The sequence below is a fragment of the Notamacropus eugenii genome, chromosome 3 (assembly GCF_028372415.1).
Source record: "Notamacropus eugenii isolate mMacEug1 chromosome 3, mMacEug1.pri_v2, whole genome shotgun sequence".
Taxonomy (NCBI): domain Eukaryota; kingdom Metazoa; phylum Chordata; class Mammalia; order Diprotodontia; family Macropodidae; genus Notamacropus; species Notamacropus eugenii.
In genome coordinates this window covers 464,796,329-464,818,557 of record NC_092874.1, presented here as the reverse complement: position 1 = coordinate 464,818,557, position 22,229 = coordinate 464,796,329, and the positions used below count along the sequence as shown (strand labels likewise).

The 22,229-nt window shown below is 39.5% G+C and overlaps 1 protein-coding gene across 8 annotated transcripts in view; it reads right to left on the bottom strand.

Annotated features, from left to right (window-relative positions):
• The window catches only part of FHIT (fragile histidine triad diadenosine triphosphatase), a 1,742,479-nt gene that overhangs the window by 549,003 nt on the left and 1,171,247 nt on the right, over positions 1–22,229 (bottom strand). Inside the window, exon 5 of one of the 8 annotated variants that reach the window (XM_072598795.1) lies at positions 8,439–22,229. This exon is cut by the window's right edge and continues 59,723 nt beyond it. The exons of the other annotated variants lie outside the window; for them this stretch is intronic. The gene's annotated coding sequence lies outside the window, so the exon portion shown is untranslated. Of the gene's footprint in view, positions 1–8,438 lie in introns of those variants that run through there. 8 annotated transcript variants of the gene reach the window in all.

Below are 22,229 nucleotides of genomic sequence, written 5' to 3'. Positions count from 1 at the left end.
TGTGTGTGTGTGTGTGTGTGTGTGTGTGTGTGTGTGAGTGTGTGACAGACAGACAGACAGACACAGAGAGAAAGAGAGAAAGTATGAAAGTATATGGGTGAAAGCATAACTTAGGTATCACCTCTTACAGGGTGCTTTCCCTGGTCCTTGCTCCCCCTACCCCACCAGGTATTATAATGCTCATTCCTTTTTGAGATTACTTTGTATAACTTTGCACAGATTTCACTATGTACGTGTATCCTGCCAGTAGAATTTATATCACCTCTTTTATATAAACCTATCTCCCTACACACACTGCCACCTTGGCAAAGTCCCTCGTTGACTAATGCAACAGCCTGATGGTTGGTCTCCCTGCCTCAAGTCCCTCTCCTAGCCTATCTTCCACTGACAAAATAATCCTCTTAAAGCCCAGATCTGACCATGCCAACAGCACACTAGACAAGCTTCAGTGGTTCCCTGTCACCTTCATGATCAAATACAAAAATCTTCACCATCTGGCCTCCTCCTCCCATTCTATCCCTTCCATGTTCTTCTCTCTTCCTTCCACACACTCTGTGAAGTAACAATACTACTTTCTTGCTTATCCTTGTTTAGCACTCCCTTCTCCCAACTGACTCTCCCTGATGCCTGAGGGGATTTCACTTCTCAGCCCTGCCTCTGAGCTTCCTGGAAGACTCACCTCCAATCTCCTCTTCTTCAGGAGACCTTTCCCAGGCTCCAATCCTGTGCCCTCCCTACTGTACCAAGATAAATTACATTCAATTTTCTCTTTACTTATCTTGTGTGTGTGTGTGTGTGTGTGTGTGTGTGTTTGCCTATTGTCTTCTACGTTTGAATATAAGCTCTCTGAGGGTACAACCTCTTTTTATCTGCAGCTTATCAGAGTCCTTGGCACATGGTAGGAGTTTAATGAATGCCTGCTGACTCACTGATGATGTTTTCATAGAAAAGGATAAAAAATCTAGAGGTGGGAAAATACTGCAAGATCATCACAAGGTCAACCCTGTCATTTTACAGATGAGGAAACTGAGACCAAAGAGGTCAAGGGTCCTACTCAAAGTCTCGGCAGCAGTAAATTACAAGACTGAGAATTAAACCAATATATAGATAGATAGATATAGATATAGATATAATGACTCTGTTCCATCAACTTTGCTCAACTGAATCACATTGTTGAAATAAAAGAACTGCTAAGAAGCATGGGAAACAGTCCCTCCCACTGGATATGGCCTTTGCATGTCGTTCAAACTCATAGAAAATTCCTAAAATCTGTCAGCGTTGTGGTTTCTAAGTGATATGTCAACAAATATATTCACTGAGAACACTTATGCTGCCTGAAGCCAATGTTTTTATGAAAACATCCGAAAGAGTCAACTGTTAAGTAAATAAGATGAATGTTTAGGAAGCAGGTGTTTGGGACTAGGCTGAATGATCCACATTCCTGGGTTTAATTTTCGCATTTATGACTGAATTTTGTAAGAAGACATAACATAGAGTTGGGCAAAGTCAGCCATCGGCAGGGTTATGAGACTTAACTGTGCCCAGAAGGGCAGAATCACAGAAATGAAATGTCTTTGTCAAATTCACAAAGCCTTTGGAATGAAGTTGGCTCAGGCTTCACTGCCAAGAGTCAGATTGCCAAAGTGAGAATAGTTGTGGTTTTTTTTTTAACTGTTGGAATTTGATGCTTTAATTATCACTCTGGTACCAATACGCATGAACAAGACAAGAAGGGAAGACCTGAACAAAAACAAGACATGAAGGAAATAGGGATGTGTAGCTGGGAGAAGACTAGAGATGGATAGGTAGCTGTCTTTCAGATAGAAGGCTACCCTTGTCTTACTTAGCCCTCTGAGGGCAGAAATAGGAGCAGTGGCTGGAAGTTGTAAAGAGATAAAGTTAAGACTGATATTGGGAAAACCTCCTAACCATTAGACTTGTCTAGAAGTGAAGTAGGTTTCCCAGGGAAGTACCACATCCTCCACCACCAGAGGTGTCTGGACAAAGGCTAAATAAGCACTTCTCAGTTATGTTATAGAGAGAGTTTTTAGTTTGGCATGGGTTTGACTCAATAAAGTCTTTTCCAACTCTGAAATTCTAAGTTTCCGCAATGCCCTGCTGTAAGTGTGAGGAAGCATGGTGTAGTAGTGGATAGAAAACTGGACTTGGAACCAGGAAGCCTTGAGTTTGAATCCTGCATCAGATACTTACTAACTTAACCTCTCTGAGACTGTTTCTTTATCTGCAAAAGAAAGAGTTTGGATCCAATGATTTCTAAAGTACCTTGAAGAGAACATAGCATAGTACAAAGCATTAGACTTGGGTCAGGAAGACGTGTTCAAATCCTACACAAGTTGTATAACCATGGGCAAACTACTTAGCTTCTTTGGGCGTCAGTTACCTCATTTGTAAAATGAGAAGGTTGGGATCTATCTAGGATTCATTCCATGGAATCTTGAAAAGTCTTCTTTGTAGTATTTTACAAATGGAGTTAGGTTTCGGGCATTTTTTAAATACCTGGGTGATATTATTTCTGAATTCAGTTCTTTCTTTTCTTTTATATTCAGATGATGCTCTCATGTTCCCCTGAAGACAGTGTATGTGTTTCCAAGTATAATCAAGAAAACAACTGTAGTAAATTACACTCCTTTTTACTATGGTTTATACAAAGAACAATATATTCACAGAAAGCTATATGTTATTGCTAACAGCTAGTGTGAAGAGGGAAGTGGCTAAAAATGGTACTAAATAAATGTGAGGGCAGAATAGCTAGGAATAAATCATGTAGGGATTAAAATAACATTTTTAATGATATGGTAAAAAAGATAATCTACGTCGAATCAGAGAACTTGAGGCTTGTAACTTCGACAGTCACTTTTTCTTGACAGAAGTTTATTTCCTTATTGGTAAAATGATGAGGTTGGAGAAAATGATCTCCAAGGTCCCTCCTGATTCTATTATTTTATAAACCTGTGATTATAACTCTAATTGGGATCAAGTTTGTGCAAATGTACATGTTAATCAATCAATAAAGAAGTGTTTCTTTAAGTGTTTATTAGACATTGGCATTGTATTAGGTTCTGCAGATACAAGTAAAAGGAATGAATCAACCCCTTCTCTCAATGAGTTTACATTCTAGTGGGATCTCTATCTCTAATTTTTTACTCCTATGTCAGAATATGCACTAGCTCTTTTTCCCCCAGAGGGCAGATTTTAGGTGCATACTGTGTATAAATTATGTAGAAGCTTCACTAGTTGGACTTGCATATTATTCTAATGATTTCCCACAATGGCATGCAGGGCGTATGATCAGAAGCAGCAATGAATCATTAGAAATTAAATTCCAGAACAGTACACACTGGATAGATGCATTTATAATGCATGTGGCCCCAAATTTAGCTGAGATGACTAAGCGTTGAGCCCTGAGAATGTTTTAGGTTACCAAATACCTACAAAATCTTACAATTCTATATTCAGTGCATCATTCAGAGTATTAAATATCACTTGAGTTGGAGTGAAAAAAATCACAATGCATTACAAATAAATGCTTAACATTTACTCATGGAAATTTCTGAAATGCATCCTCCAAATTTTCCTGCCAATGTGACCCAATCCCAAACACAGACTCACTCAGCAACTTCACAATGACATTCACTCTTGGTCAGCTTTGATCACAGTAACAAGTAGAATGCTTTCCAATACTTAGACCGAATTTATAGTGCCATCTTTTGTTTCCAATGGAGGCTGTAAATTGTTGGCAAGAACCACATGTAACCAATCACCTATTAGACACTGTAAACTGGATGTTCTATAGGCATATCAAATTTAACATGAACCAGAAAAAAACTCATTTTCTTTCCCTCAAAATACACTCCTTTTCTTAACTTCCTTATTTCCACCCAGGGCACCACCATTCTTTACATTACGCATTTGCAACTTCGACATTTTCTTCACTTCCTTACCCTATGTTTCTAATCAAATGCAAGATCTTGTCACTTTTACCTCTGTGATATCTCTCATTTCCCTCTTTGTCTCCATCTCCATGACTACCACTCTAGCTCAGACCTTCATCGCTTCTTACCTGGACGATTGCAATGGCTTTCTTTTGATCTCTGCTTCTCAAATCTCTGCCCCCTCCAATCCATCCTCCACTACTGACAAAGTTATTTTCTTAAACCACAACTAATCATACCACTTTCATGATTAATAAATTCTAATCACTACCTATTACCTTTATTCTATACTCCTACATTTTATTTTTATAGCCCTTTAGAACCTGGTGCCAGTTTCCTTTCCTAACCCTCTGATACACCCTTTCTCTTTCCAAACTCTGCGGTTCAATTACACAGGTCTTTTTACTGTTTCTCACACATGACAGTCCATTTTCCATCTCCGTCTTTGAACTCTATCTCTAATATCTGGAATGAATGGACAAATATCTCCTTCCCTTTACACCATATCTGGCAAGCAGTTATTCACTCTTTGTCCAAGGATCTCCAATGAAAGAGAAAGCAGGAGTTTCTAAAAAAGCCCGTGTTGCTTTTGGATAGTTCTAATTACCAGGAAGCATTTCCTAACATCAAATATTCAAAGCCCTCTTCCTAGGTATGCCCTCTAGGGACAACTGAACAAATCCAATCTTTGTTCACATGATAGCTCTTCAAATACAGCTATCTGGTCTTCCCAGATTCCTCTCATCTATTGCTAAATGTTCCTAGTTTGTAGAATCATAGATTTAGAACAAGAAGGTCCATTTTACAGGTAGGAAAACTGAGGCCCAGAAAAGTTATGTGACTTGCCCAAAGTCAGGGAGGCAGTGATAGGAGTAGGATTTGAATTCAGGAGTTTTTACTTCAAAGTCAGTGTTCTTTACACTGTCCCCTATTAACTCTCCCATTCCTTCACCAACCTTCACATAGCAAACTTAATCTAGACAAATTTCAATCTCAAATTCATTTCATTCCTGTTGAGGCACAAATTGAAAAAGATGACTCCTGAGGTCCTTTTTCCCTGAAATTGTCTAAGCTGATATCTATCTGAAGTATTATTAACCTGTTTCATATATTAGGTAAAGTAACATTTCCCTGAGGGCAATGATTCCAAGATCCCTTGCGACTCAGACTCCCTTGAGTTAGAAATCGCTATGTCAAGGGGTCCATTTTTGTGAAGAACTCAGTATAATAAATAAGTAAACTTGCCTGCAGCAGACTGAATAAATAACACATCTTGCATACATATGTATTCCTATTTTTCAAACATACAAAGATAATGTGATTAATGAAATTTGAATTTATTTAAAAGCATTACTGAATGTATAGAAGTTTGTGGTCATTATGAATCTTCTCAATGGATAAATACCAATGAATAATACAAGCAGAATCATATGAGTTCTCAGATGGGAAAAGGTTGGGAGCATTTACCCCAGAGCAGACAGGTCAATGTCTGCTCATTTCTGAATAGCTACAGAAACTCACAGCTCCCAATTGTCCCCTCTAAGAATTATGATCGTAGCTGGTGTTTTCAAGAAAGGAATAATAAATCATACAACGTGTTCATTAGGAGTCTACCATGTGCCAGGCACTGAGGTCGGTGCTGAGGACACAGGTACAAGAATGAAACATTCCTGCTCCAGAAGAGATTGCATTTTAACATAAACTGTGGAGCAAGAACAGCTTTGGGCTTACCAAGAAACCATCAGTAGCCACTGAGGCACAGACATACATTTGAAGACGTGGAATTCGTATGTAATTTAGGAATACAAGTACAAATGTCCTAAGTCTTACGTTTCTTGTATTTATTTTCTTTTCAGTGTAGAAAGAAAAAAACAACAAAGAAGAGAAATAGTAATACTTTTAACCAGCTTGGTTTTTGTGCTGGGAAAAGCTGTTAGGCAATGGCAAAATACTTCTCACAAAAAAAGAGTATTAATGAGCCAGGCTAGTGGAGGAAAAAATATCAAACAATTAACGAGCAAAAAAATATGGGTTTTTCAAAAGATCATCTCTAAAACTTTAAGCAGAGATAAAAAGCCAAAGAGGCATTTGGAAACACCATCCCATCCCTCTCTCGACTCCCTCCCCACTGCAGGCTATACATACGGTGCCCTAGAACTGTCTCTGGGTTCCCATTAGTACAACATCCCTCCATATAGTCCTGCTAGAAATTGAAACAGCAGTTTGGTACTTGATGCTTTATAGAAGCAATTCTACCTGTCAGTCTTATAGAAGATCCCAGGGAAATGCTAGGATAAGGAAATCCTTAAGTCACAGTACAAGCTTTAGGTAGGAATTAAGTGAAAGACCGCAGTGGCCCTGGGTACAGAAAGAAACCCATATATCCTGCCTTCAAACCACAAAGCATTAGAGCAGCTGGTTGGGTCCCATACAGGGGACTGGCATCTATCAGAAGCTGTTGCTGTGGACTGCCATCATGTACCATGGAGGGTAATAACAGAGCCCAGAATGAAAAGAGTGGCATTTCAGGCTGGAGCCTAGAAGTCTCTTCCTCTCATTCTTTTCTACGGGTTTTTTTTTTTTTTTAATAGGAGGGTTGCTGCAACGAAAGAATGAAAAGGTGGCAGCTGAGATGGATTTTGAAAGAAAAGAGCCCAAGGTGTTTGGCTAGGGTGCCTTTTCTCTGCTTTCTCATTTCATATCCCAAATCCTGTTAATCAGCGACACCATTCCAACGACATTACTGCTTCTGGAAGGGCCCTTTCAGCATAAGGCCTACGCGCTGAACAAGAATCATCAGAACAAAAGGAAAGGGAGGGAAGAAGGAAGCATTGATGAACTCCACTATCACTTGGCCTCCTGATTGGGAGGGGATGGGAGTTTCTCCTTACCAGTGATTACTGCTGGACACTTCTCTCTGTAGGTGTGCAGGACCCTGTAATAAACAGGAGTCTGAGGTCGTAAACACCCAGGAGCCAACTGGCTCAAGAATGGCTTGAATCTCTCCCCAGTGCTGGGCACAAGGTATTAACATCTTCCTGATCACTCCAAGGTCACTAGTGAAAGCTAAGGAAGGAAGGAATTACCAAAGTGAAATGTTTATTTCCCATTCAGGAGCCAAGTGTAAGGGATGCTAAATGTCAGCTTGAATATCAATGTACTATTATATTATTGTGGATGTTAACCAGCCTTAAGAGCCCCTACACCCCTACATAACATATGGGTGGATGCATGACGCATGTGACAAATAGGCATAGAGAAAAACAGAACGATAGCAGCTGGTGTATATTACTCAGCGATGATGCAATTGCTTAAGAAAAAGATGAAATTGTAACAGATTTTTCCCCCATATTACCTAGTGGTAAATGGGTTTTTCAACAATATTATTTCATTTTTTACAAGAGCTTCTTAAAACTCCCAAATGAAGCAGGCTTTTTACCAAATAAATATCTGGGCATTGCATATCTTCACTTAACTTTTAGACAATCATGTTACCTTAAATTTGGAGCAAAAAAAGACCTGAGAGATCAGCTAGTTCTCTTTTGCTAGATGAGGTAATTAAGGTCTAAAGGAGGTCAATTATTTTCCCATAATCACCCAGATAGCAAGTGGGAGAGGTAGGATTTAAACTCAGGGCCAAGGATCATAAGATCAGAGACCCAAAGCTAGAAGGGACTTTAGAGCTGGTATTATCTAACCCCTTAATTTTAAAGATGAGAAGAAGAAATTAAAGCTATCTATAGTCATATGAAAAAAATGCTTTAACTCACTATTGATTAAAGAGATGCAAATCAAAACAACTCTGAGGTACCTCATTATACCTATCAGGATTATCTACCATGACAAAACAGGAAAATGATAAATGATGGAGAAGATGTGGGACAGTTGAACACTAATTCATTGTTGGTGGAGTTTTGAGCTGATCCAACCATTCTGGAGAGCCCAAAGGGTTATAAAAATATGCATACCCTTTGACCCAGCAATACCTCTTCTAGAGCTGTATCATAAGAGATCATAAAAATGGGGAAAAGGATCTACATGTGCAAATATATTTATAGCAGCTCTTTTTGTGGTGGCCAAGAACTGGAAATCGAGGGGATGCCTATCAACTGGGGAATGACAGACAAATTGTGGTATACGAATGGGATGGAATACTATTGTGCTATAAGAAATGATGAACAGGTGAACTTTAGAAAAACCTGGAAAGACATGTGAACTGATGCAGAATGAGGTAAGCAGAACTAAGAAAACATTGTTTATAGTAATAACCACAGTGTACAAGGACTGTTTTTGATGGACTTAACCCTTCACAGCAATGTAAACATTTCCAAAGGACTCATAATGCAAAATGCCATTCACATCCAGAGAAAGAAAGAATTGTGGAGTTGGAATGCAGAAGGAAGCAGATTATTTTCTCCTTTGCTGTTTTGTTTTGTTTTCCCCATAGTTTCTCCCATCCATTTTAATTCATCTATGCAACATGACTAATATGAAAATGTGTTTAATAGGAATGTTTGTGTAGAACCCATATGAGATTGCATGCCATCTCAAGGAGGAAGGGATGGGAGAGGGGAAGAGAAAATGTGGAACTTATGAAAATGATTGTTGAAAACTGAAAACAAATAAATTGATAAATGTGGGGGGAAGAAAAAAAAGAAAAAGGAGGAAACCAAACCCCAGAAAAGCAAAGAGAACTGGACCCAGGACCCAGTCAGTAGAAATTTGAGCGCAGGTTCTCTGACTTTAAAGTTAGTCAGCCCTCTTGTCACTTCACAATGCTACCTCCCCATAGGTGATACATCTTTTAGAATTATTCTTAAATAGGGGGAAAACAGGCAAAAGATACAGAACCTAGGCTACTTGTGTAACCCAGGTCTATCTTACCATCAGCAGTCTTCAGTAAGCATACATGATATCAGGCTAAAACTCAAGTAACAGTTAATGTTCCAATTAGAAACAAAAGACAGTAAATTCACTTACCTGCGTTCTTTCTGACACTGCTCTTATTAAGGATAATTATTTGTAAGTTTTAAGACTTTCTGGATTAATTAGAGTCTGCAAAGCCTCCACCATGCTGGGAAATGTGAGATGTATACAATTCCAGCACATTTCCCTTAACTTGTGGGCACAGGGGCAGAGCATCTCACTTAAAAACCCATTTAGTCTTATAATGGAAATGTAGACTTGACCTAAGTCATGGATTAGCAACCTGTCCTTCCCCTTTGGAGACTGGAGCTGGCGTTCTCTGCTTTTTAATTATACCTGGGACAGCCCAGCATTAAGAGAAAGAATGCTTGATTGGGAGGCAATTGGGAAAGTAGGTTTGGAATTCTGGCTCTTTGGAAAAATCACTAAACAGGACAGAACATCTGAGTTTGAATTCTGGGCCTTGCTACTTATTATCTGTGTCGCTGTGGATAAGTGACTTCACTACTCAGGGCCTCAGTTTCTTCATCTGTAAAATGAATGTGTTAGACATGAGAATATCTAAGTCCCTTACAGCTCCAAATCCAAAATCCTACAAAACTCCCTTCTTCCTTCCTTCCTCCTTTCCTCTTTTCTTTCTTCCCTTCCTCCTCTCTTTCTTTCCTTCCTTTCTTCCTTTCTCTCTCCCTCCTTCCTTCCTTCATTCTCTCCTTCCTTTTTTCTTTCCTGTCTTCTTTCCTTCCTCTCTCCCTGCCTTCCTTCCTTCCTCTCTACCTCCTTTCCTTTCTTCCTGTCTTTCTTGACTTATATACTCAGAGCCAAGTAGAATACTTGGCATGTATAATGAATACTGGAAAAATGTTTGTGGCATTGAACTAAACCCCTTGTCCCAGGGAATCCAAAGCCAGAACCATGAGAAGGTGTGAGGTCAAAGGCCCTGCACATACTAGATTTAAGGGATGCACAGTCTGGAGTTATTTTAGATTCATACATTTCCTTTCAGACTCACCAAGTGCGGCCTCCAAGAGACTCTTCCTCGTGCCCCCAGCTGCTTGCCCCTTCCCCACAAACATTGTCTTATATTTCTTTTGCATATCTCTACATGAGCATGCTGTCCCTGCTTTGAAAAATACCAAAAGAAAAAAAAAGCACAATGCTCTTAAGAAATGTTCCTTGGTGACAAACTGATTTTTATCTTCCTGCCTCCTTAACCCCTTCCTGGATGGAGTCACTATCCATTAATCCCAGATTCATAGTTTGAGGGCTGGAAGGCACAGAAGGAAGAGAAAGGAAGAAAAGGAAAACCGAAGAGCAGGGGAGTGAAGTCAGTCTGATGTGTGATCAGCTACTGGCACGGTGGCTGTGGGCTTGGCCAGCAGAAGGCCTTTAACCAGCAGGCTCTTGGCAAGATGAGAAAAAATGCCACTCCCACCAAGCCTTCCCTTTCTTCCAACCTCTTTACAATTACTCTGGTTCATTTTCCGGAATCTTCGTAACAGGTTTAAAAAGGAGGGCCGTTGTAAGGACTGGCGGAGTTCTAGCAGTCTAGTTCCAAGGGAGGGAATGCTGACCACAGATTCCTCCAGAAGCTCTGGGCACAGGGGCCCAATGTGAGGTATTCTTCTCCAAAGTGCCAACTCAGTATAAAGATTTCAATGTCAGATTGAGTATTAAAAAAGCATCTTCCCCCAATCAATTCTGTTTACTTGCTTCTGATTCTCCTATAAGGTGTGTGTGTGTGTGTGTGTGTGTGTGTGTGAATTTTGATTAGAAAGTGTCTACCTGAGCTATGATGTTCTGAGGATTCAGAGAAGCTCAGAACTGAGAAAAAAAATTCACCCTTGTGCTCCCTGCAGAGTATAGAGTAAGGCTTCCTAATATATATGTGTAACTTTTTACTTCAGGGACTCATTGGGCAGTCTGGTGAAACCTATGGACTTTTTATACATATAATGTTCTAAATATATAAAATAAAATACATAGAACTAGATAAGAAACCAATGATATTAAAAACAGTTATCATAATATTAATAAACTCATGGAATCCAGACTAAAAACCCCTGGCTACAGGGGAAATGGCTTTGGATTTGAGTGAGAATCACAAGACCTGGATTCAAAATCCACCTTCATTGACTAGCTTTGTGACTCTGATTAAGTCACTTCCTTCCAAAGGATTTCTTTTACTCATTTGTAAAATTAGAGTGTTGGACAACAAGGCTTCAGAGATCCTCTCCAGACTTAAATTTATGTTCCTATGGCCTAGTTTCAAAGTACAATTCAGCAACTTGCTGCATCTGTGACATTGGGCAAATCATTTCTTTCTGGGACTCAGTTTCCCTAACTATAAAATGAGGCAGTACTACTTAGTGATTTGAATATATCCTTCTAGACTTAAAACTATGGTTGTGACCAAGAGAGGGGATACTTTTTACTAGATTTTTTTTTTTTTTTTTTCCGAAATGGATGGAGTAAGGCGAAAATAGCTAGGGGCTAGTTCTTAATTTGTGTCAAGAAATGAAGGGGGCAGTCAGGAGCAGACTGATGAAAGCAATGGGAGAGACAAGTCCCTGGATACATAGATTGTTTGAGATGGATCAGAACTGAGTATTTGAAGTACATCCTTTATGTCTCAGGGAGATGCCAATGGGGAAACAAATTCTGGTAATTCACGGAGGAAGAGCCAATCTCTTGGGAAGTGCCTAATGATTTTACAAGAGATTCCGCAATGGAAATGCAGGGTTTGTTTTTGAATTGCTTAATCTCTTCACTGTTTTCAAGACTGAGAGAAATAACTGTATGGTTGATAGTATACATACCATGCAGGTTCATGGATACCCCTTCATAGCTGTATTCAATTTAGTAAGCATTTCCTAAAACCCTACCAAGTATAAGGCATTAAACAAGATACTTGCAGGAATCTCAGATTTACCACTTACTGAATATATGATCTTAGGAAAGCCGCTTAAGATTAAGTGAGTTTCTGGGTCCCAGTTTCCTTATCTGTTAAATGCCTGGCTTGGACAAAATGAACTATAAGATGCCCTCTGGCTTGAAATCTATGATCTTTATTCTGAATGAATTAGTGAATGGTTAATTATTAAGCACCTGTGTTTACTAGTCAATGAGGTTAACAAAAATGTGAAACTGAGACAGTGCCTGCCCTCAAGGACCTTACATTTTAAAGGGGGGATACCACACATTTAGGGGAGTGAGACTCAGGGAATGGGATGGTAATTAGATGTTTGCTAAGGTCTTTGCTGACTCCAACTTTCTATGAATCTTTTTGCCTGCCCTTCCTTCCTTCCACGTCCCAATACCAACACACAATAAATACTGACCAGCTCTATCACAGTCTGGTTATTCTGGAATATTCTTGGTAAAACTGAGCTGTATATTGAAACGTAAGCCCCCTCACTGTCAGGGTACTAACATCTCCCAGAAGAAATGCAAGTGACATAGCAAAGCATGTTGTTGGGGAAGTCTCCTTTACAATGGGTCCAACAAACCATGGTGTGCTCAGTTAACTAAAGAGAAACATCACTATGATTATATTTGAATGAATCTCTGTGAATTTTCTTATGGCAATGGACTTGGTGAGGTCATGGATTTGGTGAGGAAGAAATATGTTTCATTCATTGATTCATCATTTACTAAACACTCACTGCATAGGCTACAAACGGATAATAAGAGCTACCATTTAATAACAGCTAGCGTTCACATAGTACTTTAAGATTCACATATTATATGATTATGTATTATAAACGTTATCTCATTTTATCCTCACAAAACCCAGGGAAAGTAGGTGCTCAGTGCTCTACAGTTATCCCTTCCATATTGCAACTTTCCCCTTTGTGGTTTCAATATATCATGCCCTGCCTTGATCAGACCATATCTGTCACAGCACACAGGCATCCTATTTAGGAGAGCTAGTGAGCTAGCTATTTAGACAGATAGATACACATAGATAACAGACAGATATAGGTGATAAGTACATAGACAAACACTCATAGATAGATGATATGATATATGATATGATATGAGATAGATAGACAGGATTTAAGCATTTACTAGGTACCAGTGCAAGGTATTGAGGATATATAAATATAAGCATGGAATACAGTCCTTACCTCAATGAGTTTATATTCTACGGGGGAAAGGCAACAAATGAAGGAGAGGTAGAAAGTGGCAGATCTTGAGAGGGAGTCCAGGCATGGGTAACAAAGACAAGTTAAAGTAGGTACTTCCAAGGAGGGTAAGGAGGCAACCGTATCAAAGATCAGTCTATGGAACTGAGGGTTTATCTCAGAGAAGAAAAGACTTGAAGGTAGCAGACAATGAAGGGGGTCAGGGACCACAAGAGCAGTCTCCAAGCACTGTCCTAAAGAAGAGGCATTCGACTTGTTTTTCTTGGGTAGAAAAAGGGTCAATGCACTGAAGGGTCAGAGAAGCAGATTCCTGCTTAATGGGAGGAAAACTTTCACCTCAATGAGAGCTGTCCAAATGTGGAGTGAGCAGACTTGGGAGGCAGTAGAGTCGTCTTCATTGGAGGTCATTAAGCAAAGATCTGAAAGACCATGGATGTTGCTGTAGGAAAACTCCTTGCTCAAGTGAAGGCTGGGTGGATGCCTTTTGATGTCCCTATCAGTTCTGAGAGATTCTGTTTCCACAAGGTTAACAAAACCATTGAAAGAAACAAAAAATCACAGGTATGCTTTTTGGCAAGAGACCATTTTTGCTTAAAAATAACTAATATACTCTCAATTAAGAATCATATCAATAAGCTGGAAAGAAATTTCTATTATATAAATGTAGCAAAGAAGGGCAAACAGGCTAAGATATTTTATGGTCAATCGTATAAACTTCTGCAAAATATCCCAGGGCTTCCTGAATTAAAATACTCATTTACATGTTATTTTGCATACTTTTTCTGTGAAACCAGCCCTAACTCCATGTCTGATTTTTAAAAAATTTTTAAATAAAAAAAGGGAAAAGATCACAATAGATGGTAGTTAGTCTATTGTGTATAATTACCCAAAGCCCTCCTTGGCAGCCTCCTCACCCCTGTCTCTCTCATTTTTACCCAAACCCCACGGAAGTGGAAGTGTTTGGTAGTTCTACAGTCAAGACATCAGCCACAATTATTAAGAGCTTACTATGTGCCAGGCATTGTGCTAAGCACTGGGGGTACAAAAAGAACTAAAAGACAGGCTTTGCTTTCAAGGAGATTACAGTCTAACAGAAACAACACACAAACAAATGTACTAAGCAGGCTATATGAAAGATAATAAAGAAATAATTAAGAGAGAAGGCACTAAAATTAAGAGGTTGGGGGAAGGTTTTCTGTAGAAGGTGAGATTTTATTTGAGACTTCAAGGAAGCCAGAAAGGTCAGTAGGTGGAGATGAGGAGGGAGAGCATTCCAGGCATGGGGGATAGCCAGAGAAAAAGTCAGAGTCAAGAGATGGAGTAAAGGTGCTTTAAGTAAAGGTGAGTTCATTTTATGCCATATTAGGAAATTGAGGGCAAGCCCCCAAAATGTAGTTAAGAGTTCATCTGTTGCCCCAGATGGATTGCCTCATTGGTCCACTGCTTCCCTTTCTTTCTCTCCCCCTCCTTCCTCCTTCACCTTGTTACCCCCTCTCCTCTCTCTTCTCCCCTGTCATTCTCTCTGTCTATCTCTTTGTTTCTGTCTCTCCATTTCTCCATAATAATTCACATTTATATATAACTTTTAAGAAGACCTCCATGGAGGCAGAACTCTCTTGAAGCAAGCCATCCCACTTTGAGATAGCTCTAATTGCTTGAAAGTGTTTCTTGACATCAAGCCTAATTGGCCTCTTTGCAAACCACCTTCTACCCTGCTCCCCACAAGCCACTGTCCCAGGTTCTTCTCTTTAGGTCCACACTGAACAATTCCTCCTCCATATGACAAGTCCAAGCCCTCCCTTGTATACATGCTCTACAAAGAATATGAAAGGAAAGGTAAAGTTAATGATAAAATATGCACAGAACTGCAGAGTAAAATTAACACACATGTATACTATGTTGTCCCTTCCCCACCCACTGCACCCAGCCTTTATCACTGGGGATTGTCTCTGCAACATTTTTTTATGAAGTTATGGAGTGATGTTTGGAAAATGACTTTCTTTTTTTCCTTATATATCTGGTGATAGCAAGCAATATTATCTCTTAGAAACCTTTATGTAAAGTCAAATTTGTATAATGTGAATTGATGTAAAGCAAGAATTGTCTATATATTGAACTGCAAAAGAAACCAACTATATTGAACCATAGTTAATAAATATATGCAAATATGTACACATATAATGCAAAATATATAGAGTTGCAAAGGAAACCAATTGGATTGAAATATAGTCCCTATATATGTATATGTGTGTATATATGTAGATATGTATATCTACATATATCTTTCATTTCATAATTCTGTTATTATCATAGTACAGTATTTATTATGTCTGCATTTTAGTATGTTTTATGGCATGCATGAAGGTATTCTTTTGTGTATACCTTTGTTATATAGGCTAAGTGAAATGGGTGGGTAGGGGCACTTTTGCATTATGTAAAAATCACTTTACATAGAGGTTCGCAAAACAATTCTATTATGTAAAATGAGAACTGTCTTAGTTAAAAACATTCGAATTAGGGGCAAGTAAGCTTCATATGGCCAAAGGGATCCATGTGCAGGGAAATTAAAGGCTCTTCTAGAATGAACTCATCCTCTTCAAAATCTCCATCAGGGCAGGGTTGGATTCCTTTGTATTTCAGAGACACAAATCCTAATGGCCTCTTTCCACTCAGTCCTAACTCTGAGTTCCTGCCAAGAGTACAAGAGCCAAAGTGTACACAGAACCATTTTACTCTAAAATCAGTTTTAAAAATTAATTCTAATTTAAAATTAAATCAATATATATGACAAGTCAGAGACTGTAATAGGGGCAAAGATAAGTTCTTTATATATCATCCCAGAATCATTTTTCTTTAACGTGACAAGTGGTATACTGCCAATAAATTCAAATTTTGTTTCCAATTAATACAAACTTATAATATTACAAGCTGTTATTAGATTCCCATTAATAACTTGCAATGCCTCATTAATGCAAATATTCTCTTAGGGGTACTAAACCTTCATTAGTGAAATGGGTCCAATGACATGACTATTTCATATGATAATAGAGGGATGATTAAGAAGAATAATTTATCATACTGAGCTACTAGTCTCTGTGACAGTTTACTTAAGCACTGTATAAGGCATGTGTTTCTTTTCTGGAACCCGATGTGGTATTTCGATGATTCACCTTTGGAATGATAAAAATAAAGTGACAAAAGTAATGCATTTGAATGATCCAGTATCTGTAAAGCCCCCAGAAGTGAAGTCATGCTAGGTCCCCTTCAACAAGGTGGAAAGTTATAGTCTGACATTCACCCCCCTGGCAAAGACTTTGTGACAAATGGGTAAATCATTAAAAATCTAATTCAGGCTTCAATTTCTACTCTAGCTGCAAGCCCCCTGTTTCTTGGATTCCTTCTCATGGAATGGTAAATGGATCTACCATTTATGCTTTCTCATTTCCACTGGAATTTCATGCATGGACCATGGAGATTGTTTAACTGATAAGTGAAAAATCATGTAAGAAGTGCTAGGTGCCAAAGCATTGTGCTAAGCCCCAGGAATACAGAAATGAAAGGGCAGAGAGTTCCACCCTGAGCAAGCTTATAGTCTAATAGGAGACAACAAACCAAAGACAGTGAAGGCTACGAAGGGATATCTTTGTTTCTAAACTTGCAGGGATAGTGAGTGAGTGGAGCCAGTGGAGGAAAAGAATAACACACCTTTTCCAGAATAAAGACAAAAATGATTGGATTATGATTCCAGAACTGGCAGGAAAGGAGGAAGGGAGAAAGAAATGTAAAGTCCTACATGTAGGTTCAAAAAGCCCATCTATTAATGTAATGGTTTTGCAAAGGATATTTTGAGATGATAAGTAGGCAATGTATACTGTGAAAATAGACAGTAGTTGTGAAAAATGATCTGTGGGTTTTAGCCCACTACATTAAAGCTGCCACATCATTTTTTTTTTCCAGTTTTAACCTGAGATTTTATCCCTGTAGGATACTCCCTTCTGTTTGCCTCAGTTTCCCTCTGAAAAATGAATGGAAGAAGAAATGGCAAACCTTATGTTTGCCAAGAAGACCCAAAGTGGGGTCATCAAGAGTGGGACATGACTGAACAACAATTTTTAGCAATTAGACAGGTGATACAGTGGATAGAGTATTGGAGCTGGAGTCAAAAATGCCCTTAGACACTTACTAACTGGATGACCCTGGGCAAGTCACTGAATCCTCTTGCCTCAGTTTTCTCATCTGTAAAATGAGCTGGAGAAGGAAATGGCAAACCATTTCAGTATCTCTGCAAAGAGAACCCCAAATGGGGTCACAGAGTCCGACATGACTGAAAAATGACTCAACAAGTATACTCCCAATAAGAAATTCCCTCTATCAATGCAGATCAGTGACTGTACAGCAACTTGGTCTTAGAGCTGCCTGTAGAAAGGGTTTAAAATATATGTATACTGATCCCTTGGTTCTAGCAGAGAAAGCTACATCTTCCAAGCTTGACAGGACCACAGTAGCCATATGGGCTACATTTGTCTAGTTGCAAACCCTCAGTTTCCCCTAGGTGAATTGCCTTCCTTTCCCCTCTCCTCCTCTCCCTTTCTTTTCCCCTCCCTTCCTCCACCCACCCAGCTCTTCTATTTGTCCCTTCCCCCCTTTCTTTCTCTCATATTACTTAATGCCAAGAATTATAAAGTATGCAGAAGCTACATTTTTTTTCTATGAAGTAAACAGCAGCTTTAAAAATCTTTAGAGAATTCATTTTAATTGTTGCCTAGTAACAACTACTAGATTGGAACAGTTCTCGAATCTAAAATAGAAAACAATGTGATATGGAATAGATACATCATATATGTATTAAAAACTGAGAAATTGCTTTAAAAGGCAGGTACATGTTGTTTTTTTCTTTGCCCAGGAAGTCTTATTATAACATTCTAACATTAGAGATTCTCTTGGGGGGTGGGGGCTGGTGAGAACAGAATTCTACATTAGTCCCTTTTAGCATCACATGAGATGTTGATAAAGCATGGAATATAAATTTGTCGCCTTGACAGCAAAGGTACAGTGGAATTCAGTCGCGTGCACTTCCGAAGACTTGTAGCCTGAAAGCTACTCATACACATGCATGAGTGGATCAAGCAAGCAAGCATTTATTAAGCATCTACTGTGTGCCAGGTACTGCCAGGCACAAGGGATATAAAAACAAAAAGTGAAGTAATCTCTGCTCTCAGGAACTTTACATTCTAGATGGAGAGGATAGATAAAGCAAAGAGACAAAGAAAGACCACAGATTGATTCCTATGGGCCAGGCACTATGCATGCCATGGGTACAAGGAAGCTAAACCCTGAGCTTGGAAAGTTTACATATTAATGGGGATTCACAACATACAACAGATAGCTGGAAAGGAGAGGAGGGGCTTGTAAGAAATGGCATGATAAAGAAAAGTGCTGTCCTGAAAGACTTGATCCAGGTAGGATACAGCCAGTGGTCTATTGAATTCCAAGAAGAGTTGCAGGGACACAGTCCAATTTTCTAGTGGGGAAGGAGTATACGTGTCATTTTGCTCCTGGCTATAAGCATTGTCTACTGCTGGTCTAGTTTATGTGATGCTAGCCAGATGCTCTTCTGTTACTGGTCCAATCTTTCCAATGACATGATTGATGGGTTTAAGAGGGAGGGAAAGACATAAAGAAATATTTTCCTTCCCAAAAGAGCATTCCCTTTAAGGAGCTTGACTTGAGCTCAACTTTATTCTCAATTTTAGAGTCCTCCATCATGGAACTGGTTTAGTATTTGATTAAACAATTGCTGAAATTCCTTTAGCTATTCATAACCAATCTGGTCCATTTTCCTATTGCTGGTACTATAAAGGAACATGGTGTAGTGAATAGTGTGTTGGAATTACAGGCATGAAGTATGGGGTTCAAATTCAACCTCTGATAATTATTTGCTGTGTGACCTTGGGAAAATTATTTAATCTCCTTGTAACATGGAGACAGTGAAAAAGTGTTAGATTTTGAGTCAAAAAACTCTGATTCAAATCCTAGTTTTACCACCTACTCCATATGTAACCAAAGACAAGTCAGTTAACTTCTATGGGCCTCTGTCATTTCATCTGGACTAGATACCCTATAAGGTCCTTTCCAACTCTAAAATTACCATTCTCCCTTTCTTTCATGATTAATTCCAATTAATTGTTGTTTGTTCTTCCTGTCCAATACCATCCCAGGGGATGTCTTGATTTGCACATGAATTGCATTGAAGTGAGGCAGAGTTGCACTCTTTGTTCCTGGGTCATTCATCTTGACTTTTGTCCTGCCACTGGACTTGGATGACTCTAAATTCATTATTCAATCATTAGACAATTTGGTTGGATGACCCTAAATTCATTATTCAATCATTAGACAATTTTTTTATTAAGCAGACATCATGGGGCAGGCACTCTGCTAGGCACCGGAGATAAAAGCACAAAGAGGGAAACAATGCTGCTCACAAGTTGATGATTTTCTACGATGGATTCATTGATTAGTTGATCTAGCAAGTCAAAGAGCTTCGTTTGTTGACAAAGTTGTCACATTCCCATATTCCACATTCTCATTCCCCAGAAAATCAAAGCTTCTCCCCTCATCCCAGTAATATTAGAGGTAGAAACCTTTCTGAGTGTTTTTTACAAGATGCGCAACAGGTTTATCAGATGTAAGAGAAAACAAGCCCACTCCCATGCTTACTTTTGAAAGAAAGCCTCAGCTTTTAAAAAGCTTTGTTGTTTTTCTCTCATCAAAGAAGAAAGCATCCCCACAACTCCCTGCCACGATCAGGAGTGACAGCGAATTGTTTTCCCATCAGCGGAGGCTGTTCACTTGCTGCTCCAACAGGACGACTGCCAGCACTCTCTTTCCTCCCCATCCAGTCCCCCACCATCCCCACTCCGACCCCAGGGAAAGGGTTCTTTTTTCCAAAATGGAACCTTGTCTTTCCAGGTTATCATTTCATTGCCTAAACACATAGAGCACTCCTGAAAGATTCAAGTCGTTTTCAGACTCTCGGCTCCACCAAGGCCATTCAAGCCCTAACTAGAGCCCTAACTTCACTGATTTCAAACCTCGCTTCCCCCTCCCACCATTTGGCTTGAAAACAAAACAGGCTTTTGTGATGAGCATCTGCTGTTTCGTTAAAAATGTGGTTAAAGACATTAACAAAAGTGACACGGCCAGCTGTTCGAATGTCAAATAGCTTAGCAAAACTGTTCTTTATCAAATGACAACATATGACACTGGAATCAATTCCAAACCAATAGTTCATTGTTACTTGTAAAAAGACAGAATTGAAGTCTGGCAGTGGAGGGGGAGACAGAAATAAGTAAACTAAATATGAATTCAATTTTGACTGCTTCAGGAACACAGAATTTCAATAAGTGTGTGTGTCTCTGTGTGTGTGTGTGTGTGTGTGTGTATGTATTTACCAAACAGAAAGAGAATTCTCTCCTCCACCGTGTTCTGTGCCTTGTTCTTCTAACATACTCCTGTTGGCAATAAGGCATGGCACGCCATGTGTTTCTGGCCACTTCAAATTGGCCAAGAGGGTCTTATTTGTTTGGCCTTTGCCCTTGAGCTTGACGCTACCACAGAACGCCTGGAACAATGACTGCAAATGAACAGCGGCTGAGGGCTTGGACCCCATTACTCTATGTTTGTGTCTCATCGTTTATAATCATCAACCATTAAAAGGCAACAGATTGGCAGCACTTACAACAGTGTTATCTTATGGCTGAAAAATCCCCAGATTTGATCAGGCAAAGCCCCTGGCCATATCAATCAGTAGACTTATAAGAGGAGACAATGGTGACCAGCATGGTCACCGTGGGGCTGGGGCACGTGTTTCATTTCTAGAACCATTAACAGGAGATAGAAGAAACTACATTCAAGCCTGCTCATCTCTGGGGTTTCATCCACACTGTTAACAAGAAGTCACCAATACCAAGCGGAGTAGACAGAATCAAGTAAGGAGATGCCCAGATCTCTGCAAATAGGAACTAGATTTAAAAAAGAAGACAATTCCAAAGATGAGGCTTTTTCTGGGAGTAGAATAAAGGGGGCAAGTGAAAGCGTTAGCTTGAGGGAGATGCTTACACCCACCTGCCACGAACATAAGGTATACCACATGGGCAAAGTGTTTCAAGGTAAGTAACTCAGTAGAGACAGTCGTTTGAAGGGAAAATGTCACTCTCCCCCACCCCCAACAAGAGGAGAGACAGAAGCAAACAGCTGTGTATGCCTGTATCTACTAAATAAAAGAGAGAAAAGTCTTGAAGTCAGGCTCAACATATGGCTGTAGACAAAGAGAGGGCACTCGGGAAAAATCAGTGTTTCATTGCAATGCTCTGTCAGCTCCGGCAGCTTTGGCTACACCATCAAGCCACTTGCTTAGAAGAGGGGTGGGAAGAAAGAGCTGCAATTTTCCTTTCACTATTGATACAGGTGATACTTCCTCGGAGGGACGTAAGAGAGCACCATGGATCACTCATCAGGAGGGAATGAGGTTAGATGTTGGGAAGAACTTTATAATGAAGTAATGAGCTCAGAATGTGTCACCAAGGGAAGTTGTTTGGGAAAATATAATGGAAATGCTTGGGAGTCCTTCATGCTCTGCTCTAACCTCTGTTTCCACATGTATTTGACATAAATTCCCATCGCTCACTACTCCAGGCAGTTGGCCCTCTTGTTATTGTGTGGCTTTCAAACTCCATCTCTCACTGCCATGCTTTTGCCCAGGCTCTCTGATATGCTTGGGGTACCTCTTCCCTAACCCAGACAGTTGCCCAAGATAACAGAAACTACATTCTTAGATGAGTAGTGTATTATCAAGCATGATGGACCCAAGTGGCTCAAAAACATAAACATCATGTCTCATGAGGAAAGAAGCTGGGCTAATGACAGCGAGACATGGAAGGATAATAACTGGACAGCGGAGAGGCTTGCAAGTAATATGAAATAAAATGAAATGGACAATAAGGGAATGAAATAAAATAAAGTGAGCTAATTTTTATAAAGAACGTCTCAAACTTTTGTTGTTAAGTCATTTCAGTCATATCTGACCCTTTGTGACCTGATTTGGGGTTTTCTTGGCAAAGATGCTGGAGTGCTTTGCCATTTCCTTCTCCAGCTCATTTTACAGATGAGGAAACTGAGGCCAACAGGGTGAAGTGACTTGCCCAGG